At 38.5% G+C, this 17,400-nt stretch overlaps 1 protein-coding gene across 6 annotated transcripts in view; it reads left to right on the forward strand.

Moving 5' to 3' along the window:
• Window positions 1–17,400, forward strand: part of CDH18 (cadherin 18) — a 1,275,757-nt gene that overhangs the window by 848,182 nt on the left and 410,175 nt on the right. The gene's annotated exons all lie outside the window — the stretch shown is intronic.

A 17,400-nucleotide genomic window follows, 5' to 3' on the forward strand; every position in this document is an offset into this window, starting at 1 on the left:
CTGTTTCTCATCTCAACCCTTTTTGCGTGTTATTCACATATTTTTAAATGCCTTATCACTTTCCAGTTACCTTACAAGATTATTGTGAAAATCAAATAATAAAGAATATGAGAATGAACTTGTGCATTATAATGTAGCATACAATTCTTTTCAGCAATGTGGAGTTTGAGCTTATTTATATATGTTCTGTTTATCTTATCAGTCTCTGGTTGCTTTATGGACTATCTTCAGTTTCAACTTTTAAATTTTGCTATCCTGCAAAACCACAGTACAGTAATTTTCATGTATTGAAAGTTGATTAAAATTTTTTACTGAATACAAAACAGACACAATGAACATGAATTTGAACAAACTCTGGGCATGCCACAGACCATGGGGTGGCAGAGTCATACATGATGTAGTAACTGAACAACAACAACAGCAACAGATTAAGTTGATATCCCTCATCATATGACTTAGAAATTCATTTAATCCTGTTTCTTTATACCCACCCTGCTCCAAATATTTGAGAAATGAAAGTGGATATCTTTCTTGTTTTTGAAAGTTGACAGTCTAGTGTGAAGAAACAAGAAGATGTGATAAATTTTATAGTAAAAGAAAAGTTGTTTGCAGTGTGTTATGTGTGGGTGCAGGGAAAAGGAAGTGCCTAAGCCATGCACAGTGGTAAGAATTTCAACTTGAGGAGACAGAGACAGAATACTGCTTGTGTTTAAAGGATGCATATAAAATTTTTGAGTGCTAAAGTTGTTAAAGCTTCCAAAAGTATGTGGGCAAGCATTGTACATTCAAACTACTATAATTAACCATATAGATTATAGAGTTTTAGTGGGTATGACTTATGAGAAAGTGCCTTCTTGATCTGTTAAGCAGTTTAAGTGTAGGGTGTGAAAACTGACAATTGGGTTATAATTAGAAAAGTTGTGTGGATAACATGATTTATGGCATGCAAGAGGATAAAGGAACACTGAGAACCATTTAGGGTTGGAGACCGAATCTCTGCTGACACCAGTACACATTCAAGTAGCATATATGGGGTAGCCTTGGGTTACAGTGTCTTCCTAAACCTTCCCTGGTGGCTCAGCAGTGATGAACCCACCTGCCAAGGCAGGAGCTGTGGGTGGATCTCTGGGTTGGGAAGGTCCCTGGAGAAGGAAATGGCAACCCACTTTAGTATTCTTGCCTGGGAAACCCCACAGACAGAGGGTCTGGCCGGCTGCAGTCCATGGGGTCCCAAGAGAGTCAGACACGACTTAGCAACTAAACGACTATGAACTGTCACTTAGTAGATACAACAGGCTTGTGATTTGATGTAAAAGTTGGTTGTGTTGGTAAGATTATGACTGAGAAGGTAAATTTGAACCTGAATAGAAATATAAACTATTTTAATTATCAGACCCTCCGAACATAAGATCTTATGTATATATAAAAATATAGCACACGTCTTTTTCTTTTCAGGACATTTTATCACATTTTCTCACTACTTAGAATTCAGAAGTGTTAATATCTCAGAGTTAAGCAATATTATGGCTCCTATAGATTAATATTTTCTAAAGAAAGCTATGTGCAATGCAGTTTTAAATCCAAAGTTCATTTGACTCCATATTTTATATGGAATTTAGATGTATATATGGCATGCTAAAAATTTTAACTCTATTTTCTTACAAACTGGAAACAAGATGTTATATACTGTATTTCAATTAAAGCAACACACGTTCATGTAAATTAAAGACATTGAAATATTCCAAAGAAGGGAGGCTCATCAGTTCAGTTCAGTTCAGTTCAGTTGCTCAGTCATGTCCGACTCTTTGCGACCCCATGAATCGCAGCACGCCAGGCCTCCCTGTCCATCACCAACTCCTGGAGTTCACCCAGACTCACGTCCATCGAGTCAGTGATGCCATCCAGCCATCTCATCCTCTGTCATCCCCTTCTCCTCCTGCCCCCAATCCCTCCCATCATCAGAGTCTTTTCCAATGAGTCAACTCTTCACATGAGGTGGCCAAAGTACTGGAGTTTCAGCTTTAGCATCATTCCTTCCAAAGAAATCCCAGGGCTGATCTCCTTCAGGATGGACTGGCTGGATCTCCTTGCAGTCCAAGGGACTCTCAAGAGTCTTCTCCAACACCACAGTTCAAAGGCATCAATTCTTTGGCGCTCAGCCTTCTTCACAGTCCAACTCTCACATCCATACATGGCCACAGGAAAAACCATAGCCTTGACTAGATGGACCTTTGTGGGCAAAGTAATGTCTCTGCTTTTGAATATGCTATCTAGGTTGGTCATAACTTCCCTTCCAAGGAGTAAGCGTCTTTTAATTTCATAGCTGCAGTCACCATCTGCAGTGATTTCGGAGCCCCAAAAAATAAACTCTGACACTGTTTCCACTGTTTCCCCATTTATTTCCCATGAAGTGATGGGACCAGATGCCATGATCTTCGTTTTCTGAATGTTGAGCTTTAAGCCAACTTTTTCACTCTCCACTTTCACTTTCATCAAGAGGCTTTTTAGTTCCTCTTCACTTTCTGCCATAAGGGTGGTGTCATCTGCATATTTGAGGTTATTGATATTTCTCCTGGCAATTTTGATTCCCGCTTGTGTTTCTTCCAGTCCAGCGTTTCTCATGATGTACTCTGCATATAAGTTAAATTAACAGGGTGACAATATACAGCCTTGACATACTCCTTTTCCTATTTGGAACCAGTCTGTTGTTCCATGTCCAGTTCTAACTGTTGCTTCCTGACCTGCATACAAATTTCTCAAGAGGCAGATCAGGTGGTCTGGTATTCCCATCTCTTTCAGAATTTTCCACAGTTTATTGTGATCCACACAGTCAAAGGCTTTGGCATAGTCAATAAAGAAGAAATAGATGTTTTTCTGGAACTCTCTTGCTTTTTCCATCATCTAGAGCAGAGTTAAATTCTTTCAATTTCATTGTCAGTTATACCCATCATTAAGTATCTTTTTGGGTGTGCATCAGTTTGAAGCATTTATGTAGTTACTTTTTGGAATGTATGCTTTCAAAAAAGTTTTTCAGAACATATGGGAAGCACTTTTTTAAAATTACACATATACCGTATATTATATGAATAGAAAACCAGAGCTCTAAGAAAAGGCACACAAGTATTAAATATTCATTATCAAGTCAGTATGCAAGCACTCTTGTTTCTTAGTGTTTAGCTTTAATTTCTTTCCCAAAAATACAAAATCCAAATTATAATTAAAATATTTCATTGTTATCTGAATCATAGCAAATAATTCCAATAATACCTGCAAATTACATGTATTATATAAGGAATACACTACTGAACCATATACTTTATTTTCCCAGAAGTGGTGGTAGATTTTGACTGCGTCTTCTGTGTATTCTTGACTGTGTTCACAGCTTTGATTAATTCTCACAGAGCTTTTGTGAGTTATTGGACCTATTTTACATATGAGAATATTGGGCTAAAGACACATGAATAGTACATGGGACACTCCAAACTGATAGAAGCACAAACCTGGCTTCGTTTATTCATTTGATTGTTTGTTCATTGACTCAACTGAGTCTTGACTGCCTGCACCTGATAGCAAGTTCTAGTCTTTTTTGGAACACCGGAAATGTGTAAGTCATGTAATAAATGCCTAATATGACTCTAGGGGAGGAAAAACCTTTTTTCCATATACTTTTTAGATTCTTGACTGGGGCTCTTGAAATAAGAGCAATTAATAAGAGAAAAGCATACACATTTATTTAATATAAGTTTTTTTTTTTTTTTTTGACATGGAGTCCTCTTAAGGAAATTAAGATCCAAAGAAGCAGTATGAGCCGATATTTATATACTGAGTTGGACAAAGAATATGAAATTGTGAAAAAGTGACAAGGCAAAAGCTTCTTGGGCTACTTAGTGAATTAGATAGAGAAGTAACTAGAAAGTTATGAGTTAATTTAGCAAGCTTTCTTTATACAGATTTCTCTTGGTGTCCACTTCCCAGTTTGGTGAGAATGTTTCTTTCCTTCTATATTAAAGAGGGCATCTCTTCTATTTGAGTTTTACCTCCTACTTTTAGGAAAGTCAGGGTATGCTTTTTGCATCTGGTGATTTTCAGGTGCCTTTAACTTAATCTGTATGCCTGAGTGGCATATTTTGGAGTGGCAAATTCTTTTTTTTTTTTTTAATATCCATGTTATTTATTTATTTATTTTTCCCATAATTTTAAAAATTGATATGTTGTATTTTCATTGTTATTTAGTTCAAGAAATTTTGCTTTTATCTTTTGTTTTGTTTTTTCCTTTTGACATTTCTTTTTTTTTTTTGGTATGGGAAGGGAGTGGGGAGGAGGGTTCAGGATGGGGAACACGTGTATACCTGTGGTGGATTCATGTTGATATATGGCAACACCAATACAATATTGTAAAGTTAAATAATAAAACAAAATAAAAAAAAAAGAAATGTCAAAATGGAGTGTCAAATTCTTAACTCTTTTATGACTGTAAAGAGAACAGGGGGCCTTGGGAACATGGTGATGGTCTCTGAAAACTCACTTGGGAACTGGTGATTTGCTGGTTATTAAAGCAATGTCATGGACTTTTTATGGAGAAGAAACAGCACATACAGAGGCATAAAAGCTAGCGGGAGTGCAGCCTAGTCAGGAGATGGTGGTTTAGTCACTAAGTCATGTCTGACTCTTGTGACCCCATGGACTGTAGCCCACCAGGCTCCTCTCTCCATGGGATTTTCCAGGGAAGAATACTGGAGTGTGTTGCCATTTCCTCCTCAAAGGAATCTTGCCAACCCAGGGATCAAACCCAGGTCTCTTGCATCTCTTGCCTTGCAGACAGATTCTTTACTGCTGAGCCGCTATGATATGCTGAGCATGGTAAAATATGGATGGCTTGTGGGTTTTCCAGGGCAGGCAGTAAAGATGAGAAGAGAAGTGGAACTGCCTCAGATATCGGCAAGTCATGAATTTCTTGTGAGGATTTTTTTCTTTTTTTCTATTCTGCAGGTGAAGCAAAGGCATGAAAGAAATTCAAGCAAGAGTTTGAGGAGATGTAATATAGCTGTAGGGTAGATTTCAAAGGGAGAGGCATTGAGGGAGCCCTTTGTCACTCCTGTTTGCATCACGTAGTGCTGTACACTGGGAATGACACAGTGAAGGCATAAGATACGCCTTCTGACTTCAGAGGGAAAAGAGTGAAAATCAAGACCTGCACATTTTCATACTTGTGATTAAAAAATGCAGAGAAGATTTCCTCCAAAAAATAAGTTCTCTGGCGTTTAGAATAGACTGTCATGCATTATTTTCCCATGCTTTTATTCTTATTTTCCTTTCCTTTCTCTCCTTCCTCTGTATTTTATTTCCCAAACCCTCCTTAATCTCCAAAGCCACGGAGAATACACCGTTTCAGCTCAATAGTTGTTAAATCAGAGTTATGGTCAGCTCTGTGTAACAGAAACATGAAATAATCACGGCTTTACACAGACTGAAATACTTTCTCTCTTAACTGAGCTCAGAGAGGCAGCCCAGGGCTCACATGGTAGTTTTCTCTTCAGTGCTCTCTGGGATAAAGTTGCTTGGTTCCTCTGTCTCTAGGCTATGGTTTTCATTTTCATGATCCAACTGGGGGCTTCAGACATCACCATCAGGATTCTTGTAGCGAGATGAAGGGATTGGGTAGAATAGATCAACAGCCTTCTAGGGAAATTTCCTAGAAAGTTAACAGAGTACTTGTCCCTATATTCCATTGGCTAGAATTCAGGAATTGGACCCTACTCAGCTACAAGTGAGGCTAAGAAATATAGTCTTTTTTTTTTTTCCAGGGAAGTGAGGTTAAGAGACTTAAGTCTGGCATAAGATAGTGAAGCCACTCTGAGTCTCTGTGCCAGTAGGATTCCTTTAGTATTTTTTGATGCTTTAAATCAAACCAAATAATCATTTTAAAATTAATTTCATGAAACACTATTATGTGAAATGCACACATACATACAAGAACATAAAACACAAAAAATAGTATGACAGGTAGAAGTACTTTTCGAAGACGTGAAGAAAATCAAAATACTCATCACTCTGACAAATACAGATAAGCCAGGAAATATTGCATTGGATACCATTTTCCTTCTTCTATCGTTGTTTTCTAATTTTTTGAATAACTTTGCTATGTATTATGAAGATTAGAATCAGAAACCTGAAAACTGGGAATAATTCTATGATATTAACTGTTGCAGCCAAATCAAACAATATTGTGAATATCATTTTACTTATGCATATCCTTTCAGGACATTGCTCTTCCTACTTCTATGCATAATTTCTGGAATGTATGAAATAATAAAACCCTACATAAACATGTTTGCATTAATTTAAAAATAATGAAGTGTATCTTGAGAGAGAAGAATAGCAACAATGTGAATGGTCTCCAATATGTATATATGTGTGTGTGTATGCCAACATAGTAGGAATGTTCATATACATTTTTACTCTATATATAGTGAATAAAATATTGCTCATAGTGGCATAGAGTATATGTCTTTGCAAAGTTTACTCATGCACATTTAGTTCCATATTTGAATGATTTCCTTAATTTCCTCCGTGAATGACTTCCTTAATTTCCTCCATTTAAGTTAGTGAGAAATCAGGATTTGATTGATGAAATGAAACTTTATTATCCAGTACAGTACTTTCACTTCCTTGATTGTGACAAGTTTTAAGTAAGAAACAAAGTATGTCAACTACATCATAGCATGCTTTTTTAAAAATATGTTTTTTCTTTTGTAACACATTATTACAATTAAATGTTCTAAGTTGAAACTTGGAATTTTAACACCATTCTTGCTATACAAACCCTGAACTAATTTGTCTGTTTCCCATGTATTTATTACTTCACTCAACAAATAATTACTTATTGGCTACAATATGTAAGGTACTTCACTAGCCAGTATAGAAGATGGAAAATACAAAATACATAAAACATGGTGTGAGAACTATAAAAAATCTGATTCAAAGGAAAAATTAAATAGCACCTACATAAATAGAATAGTGGTTTCCAAAAGTAAGAAAGAATTAGATAAATGTTATAGAAATTCAAAGGAGCAAGTGATTACATTAAACTAGACTGTTACATTCAGAGAAGGCAATGGCACCCCACTCTAGTACTCTTGCCTGGAAAATCCCATGGACAGAGGAGCCTGTTAGGCTGCAATTCATGGGGTCGCTAGAGTCAGACACAACTGAGCAACTTCACTTTCACTTTTCACTTTCATGCACTGGAGAAGGAAATGGCAACCCACTCCAGTGTTATTGCCTGGAGAATCCCAGGGACGGGGGAGTCTGGTGGGCTGCCGTCTATGGGGTCGCACAGAGTCGGACACGACTGAAGTGACTTAGCATAGCATGATATCTTGACTTTCAAGTGAAGAATTTGAGATGTTACTGTATTTTCAAGTTACTAAGTTAGGTTGCCACAGTTTTATATATCCTGGAAGAACACAAAAACTCTGGACCAAAGGCTTTATTACAGAACAGCAGAAAGCATGAGTTTCCATTGTCCTTGCATGCCACTGGGGAACAGGAAGCAGCCAGATATATAATGCACATGTAGTATATTTGGGTCACAGCTAAGAACCCCTGAATTTTGTGATCCCCTGTCTCCTAAAGGATCTAGTAACACACCTCTCCAACCTTTTCCCTAGATAAAGACATGATATTTATAATTGTCAGAAAATATATCTACCTGCTTCTCCCAAAGAAGGTTCTGTCTATTCCAAGACTGTTTGCTATATAACATCCTTGAAAAAATAGAATGAAACAAAGCTGTCCATGCCTCTTGCTCAGAAAATGTGCAGAAACACAAAAGACCCGAAGAGAATTGTCTCCTCAAATAGAGAAGTCTTTATAAAGAAACACCCTTTAATCCAGGCTATAAAAGATAGGTTTTACTAAATGGGGTTTGGGGAATAAGGCTTTTACAGCAAAGAAAATTGAATTACCATGTAAGAAAGTAATGCCTGCAAGTGTGTAGTGGGTTTATCACCATATCTATGAAACTTAAATTAATATTTCACATTTTAAGACCATTTAAAATGTATTTTATATTTGTGTGCTTAGTCAGTCATGTCCAACTTTTTGTGACCCCATGAACTGCAGCACGCCAAGCTCCTCTGTCCATGGAATTCTCCAGACAGTGATACTGAAGTGAGTTACCATTCCCTTCTCCAGATTTTCCCAACCCAGGGATTGAACCCGGGTCTCCTATATTGCAGGCAGATTCTTTATCACCTGAGCCACCAGGAAAGCCCATTTTAAAATTAAATATACATATTTTATTTTTCAATCTATTTATTCAATTGGAGGATAAGTACTTAATAATATTGTGATTTATTATTATTATTATTATTTTTTGCCAAGCATCATTATGAATCGACCATAGGCTTACATATATCTCCTCCATCCTGAAAGAGCCTCCCACCTTCCTCCCCACCCTATCCCTCCAGGTTGTCCCAGAGCACTCATTTGGGTGCCCTGTGTCATATATCAAACTCTCACTGGTTATCTATTTTACATATGGTAATATATATGTTTCAATGCTATTCTCTCAAATCATGCCACCCTCTCCTTCTCCCACTGAGCCAAAAGTCTATTATTTACCTCTGAAATACATATATTTTAAATATAAAATAAATATATATGTTTTAAGTAAATGCAGTTGATCATACACAAATCTTGGGACTGTGAAGGACTATATCCTGAAATGGACAGAATGAAATTGAAAATATTGATTTGGGAGCCAACCTGGAAATAAAACTTGCAACTAATTTAGGTGAAGTTCTCCACAATGTCATGTGATCTATGAGTATTTGCATTTTGACTATAAACAAGAGCTGTTTAAGCTGACACTGAAGGAGACAAGTAAAATTAATTACTAATCTGATAACTTATCAATTAAGGAAGATTAAAACACTAATGGAAAAAATAGTAAAATTGAAAATGGCAGTGATGTTTTAGTTGCTAAGTCATGTCTGACTCTTTGCAACCCCATCGAATGTAGTTTGCCAGACTCCTCTGTCCATGGGATTTTCCAGGCAAGAATACTGGAGTGGATTGCTATTTCTAGAAGACAGGTAGGTAAAACCAAAATTAAGAAGCCAGAATCACTGGAAATTCAGAACTAGGCTTAGAACAAGAGACTACTACTGATATTATTCATCACTCGTTCTGAAAATGATGGAAACCACAGTTCAAAGGGTCAGATATACATCTGAGAATGCATCTTACCAGCAACAGCTGTTTTGCCTGTAAATACTAACCCAACAGATAACTTAACGCTGTAGCTCAATCGGTTTAAAATCCGTATGCAATGGAGGAGACCCGGGTTCAATTCCTGGGTTGGGAAGACACTCTGGAGAAGCAAATAGCTACACACTCCAGTATTCTTGCCTGGAGAATCCCATGGACAGAGGAGCCTGGCAGGCTACAACCTATGGTATCGCAAGAGTCGGGCATGACTGAGAGACTAAGCACGTATAGAACACAATATCCTGAATGGAGATAGGTAAGTAAATACATACATATGTATAAATGCACACACACAAAGATAGATAGTAGGGCATTTATTTTTATTAAACTGAAACATAGATTTTGTTCAGTTTTTGTAACGTTTGCTTTATATAAGCACCCCAGAATTCAAATATAAATTTCCTTATGCTTAAATCTGCCTGGCAGTATGGATTTTAATAATTTACCATTGAAAAGTTAAATTGCATCATGTTCAAGATGCATCACATTCTTATGAAGAACAGCCTTCTCATCCAATGGGTTTGTAGGTTTGACAGGTGAGAAGATCCCCTTCTGTCCACTGGACATCATATTAGCATTAAATTGTGTTTCTCCACCTAAGATGTCCTTGTATATTTGCAATGAAAAAAATCCAAAAATTACAAACTTTCAATCATGCTTTATCTTCTTTGACATTTTCTCCTTAAATATGCGAAGTCAGATCAATTACTGCTAGTAATATGTGATGCTAAAGTTTAGAATTTGGTAGCAATTATAATTCTAGGCTTTTTGAACATGTGAAATAGTATCTTACATAACTCCACACATACAGAAAACAGAAAGATGCATTCATAAAATAAGGTTGACAGTGTATATTTTATAGATGTTTCCAAAACAAGAAAAATACCAAAGAAATCTTCTTAAAAAAATAAATAAACAGAAGGTATTCTCTGGACTTTTTTGGGTTTCCAGATTTATAAATTGAGAATGAACAGGAAAGAAAGTCCAGTCAAAGGCCCAAGTTAAAAGCAATACATGTGGAGTCAATGTGATAGTATTTCTCTTTGAGAATGGCTCTTCCCCCAAGCCCTTTGATGGAATGATTATACTTAAAATCTGTAAATGGCTCATTACTGAATCTTGGGTGATGCTCATGAAAGTCAGCATAAGAAAAGTCTTAAGTGATACTCAGCGATTAAATCATAAATTCAAATATTTAGCTGAGCATGCTTAAAGATGATTCAATGAAAGTTTTTATTCATAAATGACAGATGTGAAGCTCAGAGAATAAACTGCTCATAAACAGATAGTTTTCTACAGAATAAGCATTTGAGGTCATGACTCAGTACAGAGGTCATGACTCAGTACAGTAACTTAACTACAGAAGAAAGAATAGTTACAGAAGCAAGGGTACTAGTTTCTGGAGGCAGCGTTGAATCACCTCAATTAGATACTGCAGTGGGGCGAGAAGTCTGCATTTCACATTAGTGCAGGTAATGCTGTATTCATGTTTAGGGGATTCTTACAGTATTATGACATTTATCAGAGAATGTTTTCATTGCTGCTGCTGCTGCTAAGTCGCTTCAGTCGTGTCCGACTCTCTGTGACCCCGTAGACAGCAGCCCACCAGGCTCCCCTGTCCCTGGGATTCTCCAGGCAAGAACACTTGAGTACCTGGTTGCCATTTCCTTCTCTAATGCATGAAAGTGAAAAGTGAAAATGAAGTTGCTCAGTCATGTCCGACTCCCAGCGACCCCATGGATTTGAAGCCCACCAGGCTCCTCCATCCATGGGATTCTCCAGGCAAGAGTACTGGAGTGGGGTGATCAAACAGCAAAAACCAACTCTGACCAAGGAAAGCAACAAAATGGTTTATTGGAAGAATATTATGTAGCCATCAAAATTGGTGCAAGGACTTAAAAATCAGGTTTGGCAAGAAGTAGTCTTGCCTGGAGAATCCCAGGGATGGGGGAGCCTGGTGGGCTGCCATCTATGGGGTCGCACAGAGTCGGACACGACTGAAGCGACTTAGCAGCAGCAGCAGCAGGAGGAACCAATAGGGACTTCCCTGGTAGCTCAGCTGGTAAAGAATTTGCCTGCAATGCAGGGCACCCCCGTTCGATTCCTGGGTTGGGAAGATCCCCTAGAGAAGGGATAGGCTACCCATTCCAGTATTCATGCATTTAACTGGTGACTCAGATGGTAAAGAATCGGCCTGCAATACGGGAGACCTGGGTTCGATCCCTGGGTTGGGAAGATTCCCTGGAAGAGGGCATGGCAACTCACTCCTGTATTCTTGCTTGGGAAATCTCCATGGACAGAGGAGCCTGGTGGGCTACAGCCTATGGGATCATAGAGAGTTGGACATAACTGAGCCATTAAGGCACCAGATAGCAAAGGAACCAATAGAAGTTAGGCAGTAAGAAGCAACGTTTCTTACTGGTACTCGCCACTGAAACTACGCAGCCAAGATCAGATCAGATCAGATCAGTCACTCAGTTGACTCTTTGCGACCCCATGAATCACAGCACACCAGGCCTCCCTGTCCATCACCAACGCCCGGAGTTCACCTAGACTCACGTCCATCGAGTCAGTGATGCCATCCAGCCATCTCATCCTCTGTAGTCCCCTTCTCCTCCTGCCCCCAATCCCTCCCAGCATCAGAGTCTTTTCCAATGAGTCAACTCTTCCCATGAGGTGGCCAAAATACTGGAGTTTCAGCTTTAGCATCATTCCTTCCAAAGAAATCCCAGGGCTGATCTCCTTCAGAATGGACTGGTTGGATCTCCTTGCAGTCCAAGGGACTCTCAAGAGTCTTCTCCAACACCACAGTTCAAAAGCATCAATTCTTTGGTGCTCAGCCAACTTCTTCACAGTCCAACTCTCACATCCATATATGACCACAGGAAAAACCATAGCCTTGACTAGACAGACCTTTGTTGGCAAAGTAATGTCTCTGCTTTTGAATATGCTATCTAGGTTGGTCATAACTTTCCTTCCAAGGAGTAAGCGTCTTTTAATTTCATGGCTGCAGTCACCATCTGTAGTGATTTTGGAGGCCAGAAAAATAAAGTCTGACACTGTTTCCACTGCTTCAGCAATATGTGAACCGTGAACTTCCTGATGTTCAAGCTGGTTTTAGAAAAGGCAGAGGAACCAGAGATCAAATTGCCAACATCCGCTGGATCATGGAAAAAGCAAGAGAGTTCCAGAAAAGCATCCCTTTCTGCTTTACTGACTATGTCAAAGCCTTTGACTGTGTGGATCACAATAAACTGTGGAAAATTCTGAAAGAGATGGGAATACCAGACCACCTGACCTGCCTCTTGAGAAATCTTTATGCAGGTCAGGAAGCAACATTTAGAACTGGACATGGAACAACAGACTGGTTCCAAATAGGAAAAGGAGTTTGTTAAGGCTGTATATTGTCACCCTGTTTATTTAACTTATATGCAGAGTACATCATGAGAAATGCTGGACTGGAAGAAACACAAGCTGGAATCAAGATTTCCAGGAGAAATATCAATAATCTCAGATATGCAGATGACACCACCCTTGTGGCAGAAAGTGAAGAGGAACTAAAAAGCCTCTTAATGAAAGTGAAAGTGGAGAGTGAAAAAGTTGGCTTAAAGCTCAACATTCAGAAAACAAAGATCATGGCATCCGGTCCCATCACTTCATGGGAAAAAGTGACCCTTAAATCATGCAACTGCCACCAAACTCTTTCCTTCATGGCTGCTAAGTTCACCTTGGCTGCATCTGGCCCTTAAGTCATTTACCACTGCTATGAAAAATGCGTCATCTGTCCCTATATCCATCAATCATCTGCTCCAGGTTATTGCAGCCTGTCATTAATATGCACATGCCATCGATGCAAGTTCTAACGAAGAGATTAGAAGAAGGAGGCATCGGGTCCCTTTAGGTATTATGCTTAGGGTTCTGTTTATCATGTTTCATATATTGGAGAGTTCCAGGAAAGTAGGAAATGTATTTGAATACTGCTTAGTTAAAAAGCAACAACAAAATAGTGAATGGCTGTAAAGTATTTCTATTGTGTTGTTTTCAACCAGTGGTTTATTTTTTATTATTCACATTTTAATTGTAAGCTATACAGGGGCAGATTTCTTGAAATAGGACAGTCAGTTTTCACATTTGGATTTCTGCCCTCTCATTGTGTAGTAAATGAAGTTACTTTCACAAGTACAGTTGTGATGTTTACATTTGCTCTTTTGTTCAGTGGGGCCTCACTTACTGCTTCTCATAATTGTCATAATAGAGATTCAGAAACAAATAATACGTAGGTACATTAAATTGCTTTTGTGTAATTTGGGGATGCCATACAAGATAAATTATTGCAAAGAAATCAGTCATTCTATGTATCTGTAATGCCTTACAAAAGCCACTTTCTTCACCTTCTACTCATGAATTATGCTTTGTTAAACAACTTGGTATAAAGGGCAAAGATGTTAATTTCACTTAAAAATCACATCAAATGGTGTGAAGACATTAAGAAAGCAACACCTTCTATATATTAATCAACATGACTTCTAAGAAGAAAGTCTCTTTTTTTGAGATGCATGAGTTGGAAATTAAGAAAGTTTTTAAAAATATATATTTATTTATTTGGCTGCACTGAGGCTTAGTTATGGCATTCAGGATCTAGTTTCCTGACCAAGGATGGAACACAGGCCCCCTGCAGTGGGAGTGTGGAGTCGTAGCCACTGGACCATCAGAAAAATCCCCCCAATTAAGAAACTTTTGGTAAATTAAAGTTAAAAATGATCCAAATAACTTATTAGATAAACTGGAAGACTATTCAAATCAATTATTCAAGTCACAAATGAGAAAATTGAGACTCAAAATTAGATGTTTCATGTGAGTGCACATTGTAAATAAGTTGTCAAAAAAAAAAAGAAAATCTCTGTTTTTGGACTTTCTTTCCATTGCTCTTACCATGTTGGAGTTAGAGTGGTATTACTCTTTTTTTTTTTTTTTTTAATGTGTTAGAAGCGTTTTTGAATCATTTTAATTTAAATCAATTAAATGTGTCTTTGCCCTTGACAACATTGCATATTCCAATTTATATTTCTAACAACTAAAATAAAATTTCAATTCAAATTCAGTATAATCCTTGCACAATTGGTGAAGTAAGAATCTTTCAGTTCAGTTCAGTTTAGTCGCTCAGTCGTGTCCAACTCTTTGTGACCCCATGAACTGCAGCATGCCAGGCCTCCCTGTCTACCACCAACCCCCAGAGTTCACTCAGACCCACATCCATCGAGTCAGTGATGCCATCCAGCCATCTCATCCTCCGTCATCCCCTTCTCCTCCTGCCCCCAATCCCTCCCAGCATCACAGTCTTTTCCAATGAGTCAACTCTTCACATGAGGTGGCCAAAGTACTGGAGTTTCAGCTTTAGCATCATTCCTTCCAAAGAACACCCAGGGCTGATCTCCTTCAGAATGGACTGTTTGGATCTCCTTGCTGTCCAAGGGACTCTCAAGAGTCTTCTCCAACACTACAGTTGAAAACCATCAATTCTTTGGCACTCAGCTTTCTTCATAGTCCAACTCTCACATCCATACATGACCACTGGAAAAACTATAGCCCTGACTAGATGGACCTTTGTTGGCAAAGTAATGTCTGCTTTTCAATATGCTATCTAGGTTGGTCATAACTTTCCTTCCCAGGAATAAGCGTCTTTTAATTTCATGGCTGCAGTCACCATCTGCAGTGATTTTGGAGCCCCAAAAAATAAAGTCTGACACTGTTTCCACTCTTTCCCCATCTATTTCCCATGAAGTGATGGGACCAGATGCCATGATCTTCGTTTTCTGAATGTTGAGTTTTAAGCCAGCTTTTCCACTCTCCTCTTTCACCTTCATCAAGAGGCTTTTTAGTTCCTCTTCACTTTCTGCCATAAGGGTGGTGTCATCTGCATTTCTGAGGTTATTGATATTTCTCCTGGCAATCTTGATTCCAGCTTGTGCTTCTTCCAGCCCAGCGTTTCTCATGATGTACTCTGAAGATAAGTTAAATTATTAACTCTAATTATGGGAGGAGATAGGTGTGCTTAGTCGCTCTGTTGTGTTTGACTCTTTGTGACCCTGTGGTCTGTAACCCACCAGACTCCTTTGTCCATGGGGATTCTCCAGGCAAGAATACTGGAGTGGGTTGCCATGCCCTCCTTTAGGGGATCTCCACAACCCAGGGATAAAACCCAGGACTCCCTTCAGGCAGATTTTTTACCATCTGAGCCACCAGGGAAGCCCATGGGGAGAGATACTGATAGAGAAAAGCACCTTGCTCTGGGCCTTGTAATTTTTTTCATTCCCTGACTTAGTGTCAACATTTTTCCCAATTGAGAAAAAGAATTATGTGATGATTGATTACTTATACTCAGTTTTTTAAATCATTTATATTTTCATGTCAACCACCTTGTAATTCATTTAGATCTACATTTCGGTTTGCTCTGATTTGCAAGGGTGAACTTTATGGACTGAGAAAGTGATACATCTAATGTTTTTTACTAGATGAAATAGCTATAATCTTGAGTAAATATTTTTCTTTTCCTAAACACATAGTGGCTCAGACAGTAAAGCATCTGCCTACAATGCGGGAGACCCAGGTTCGATCCCTGGATTGGGAAGATCCTCTGGAAAAGGAAATGGCAACCCTCTCCAGTACTCTTGCCTGGAAAATCCCATGGACAGAGGAGCCTGGTAGTCTACAGTCTATGGGGTTGCAAAGAGTCGGACATGACTGAACGACTTCACTTTCACTTTCTAAATACATGTTGAAACACACATATATACAAAAAGAGAAAAACATGCTACACAGTTTAATGTGATTTCAATAAGCTAATAATTTTACTCAACCTTTTCGATCCCAAATCCTGTCTTTTGTTTTCCAAAATGTTTCTGAAGTTTTACTTTATTGTCTAGTTGTACTAAAACCAAAGTTTAAGTCCTCAGTTCAGTTCAATTTCATCATCGCTCAGTCATGTCTGACTCTTTGCAACCCCATGGACTGCAGCACGCCAGCCTCCCCTGTCCATTACCAACTCACAGAGCTTACTCGAACTCATTTCCATTGTGTCAGTGATGCCATCCAACCATCTCATCTTCTGTCATCCCCTTCTCCTGCTTTCAATATTTCCAAGCATCAGAGTGTTTTCCAGTGAGTTGGTTCTTCACATCAGGGGGCTAACGTATTGGAGTTTCAGCTTCAGCATCAGTCTTTCCAATGAATATTCAGGACTGGTTTCCTGTAGGATTGATTGGTTGGATCTTTTTGCACTCCAGGGGATCCTCAAGAATCTTCTCCAACACCACAGTTCAAAAGCCTCAGTTCTTTGGTGCTCAGCTTTCTTTATAGTCCAACTCTCACATCCATCCATGACTACTGGAAAAACCATAGCTTTGACTAGATGGACTTTTGTTGGTAAACTAATGTTTCTGCTTTTAAATATGCTGTCTAGGTTGGTCATAGCTTTTCTTCCAAGGAGCAAGCGTCTTTTAATTTCATTCCTTTTAACTGTAGCCTATCAGGCTCTTCTGTCCATGGGATTCTCCAGGCAAAAATACTGGAGTGGGTTGCCATTTCCTTCTCCAGGGGATCTTCCCAACCCAGGAATCGAACCTAGGTCTCCCGCATTGCAGGTAGATGCTTTACCGTCTGAGCCACCAGGGAACCCTTTTAATTTCAAGTCCTCAGCTTTCCTTATTTGAAAAGCAAAGTATTTCCCACTCTGTTCTTTTTGCCACCATCTTTTTTTTTTTCCATACCTCTCTTTGCATAGCTGCTAGAATTATGTGTAGTGTCATTCTAAGCTTGAATCTGAAGCTGAAGACCACATTCTAATCTACAGGCCTACTAAAACCCAAGCAAGCTAGTATTCAGTCATTGATATTCTTACTTGTTCAGTTCTGCTAATCTTATCCCAGATGTGGAGTGGCTTTCAATAGCATGCATATTTTTCAGCTATCTTCTTTCTTTTATTTTGCTTACTAAAGATTTTAAGTACCTGCTTGATTGCTGTGATGGTTTGTGAAATATTTTCAATCTAAGGGAATATTCCATGAAGTTCTGTGAGTCACATGTAATAGGTGATTGATCTATATTAAGTTGTATTACATCTAACAAAGC

This window comes from Bubalus bubalis, chromosome 19, assembly GCF_019923935.1.
Source record: "Bubalus bubalis isolate 160015118507 breed Murrah chromosome 19, NDDB_SH_1, whole genome shotgun sequence".
Lineage (NCBI taxonomy): Eukaryota > Metazoa > Chordata > Mammalia > Artiodactyla > Bovidae > Bubalus > Bubalus bubalis.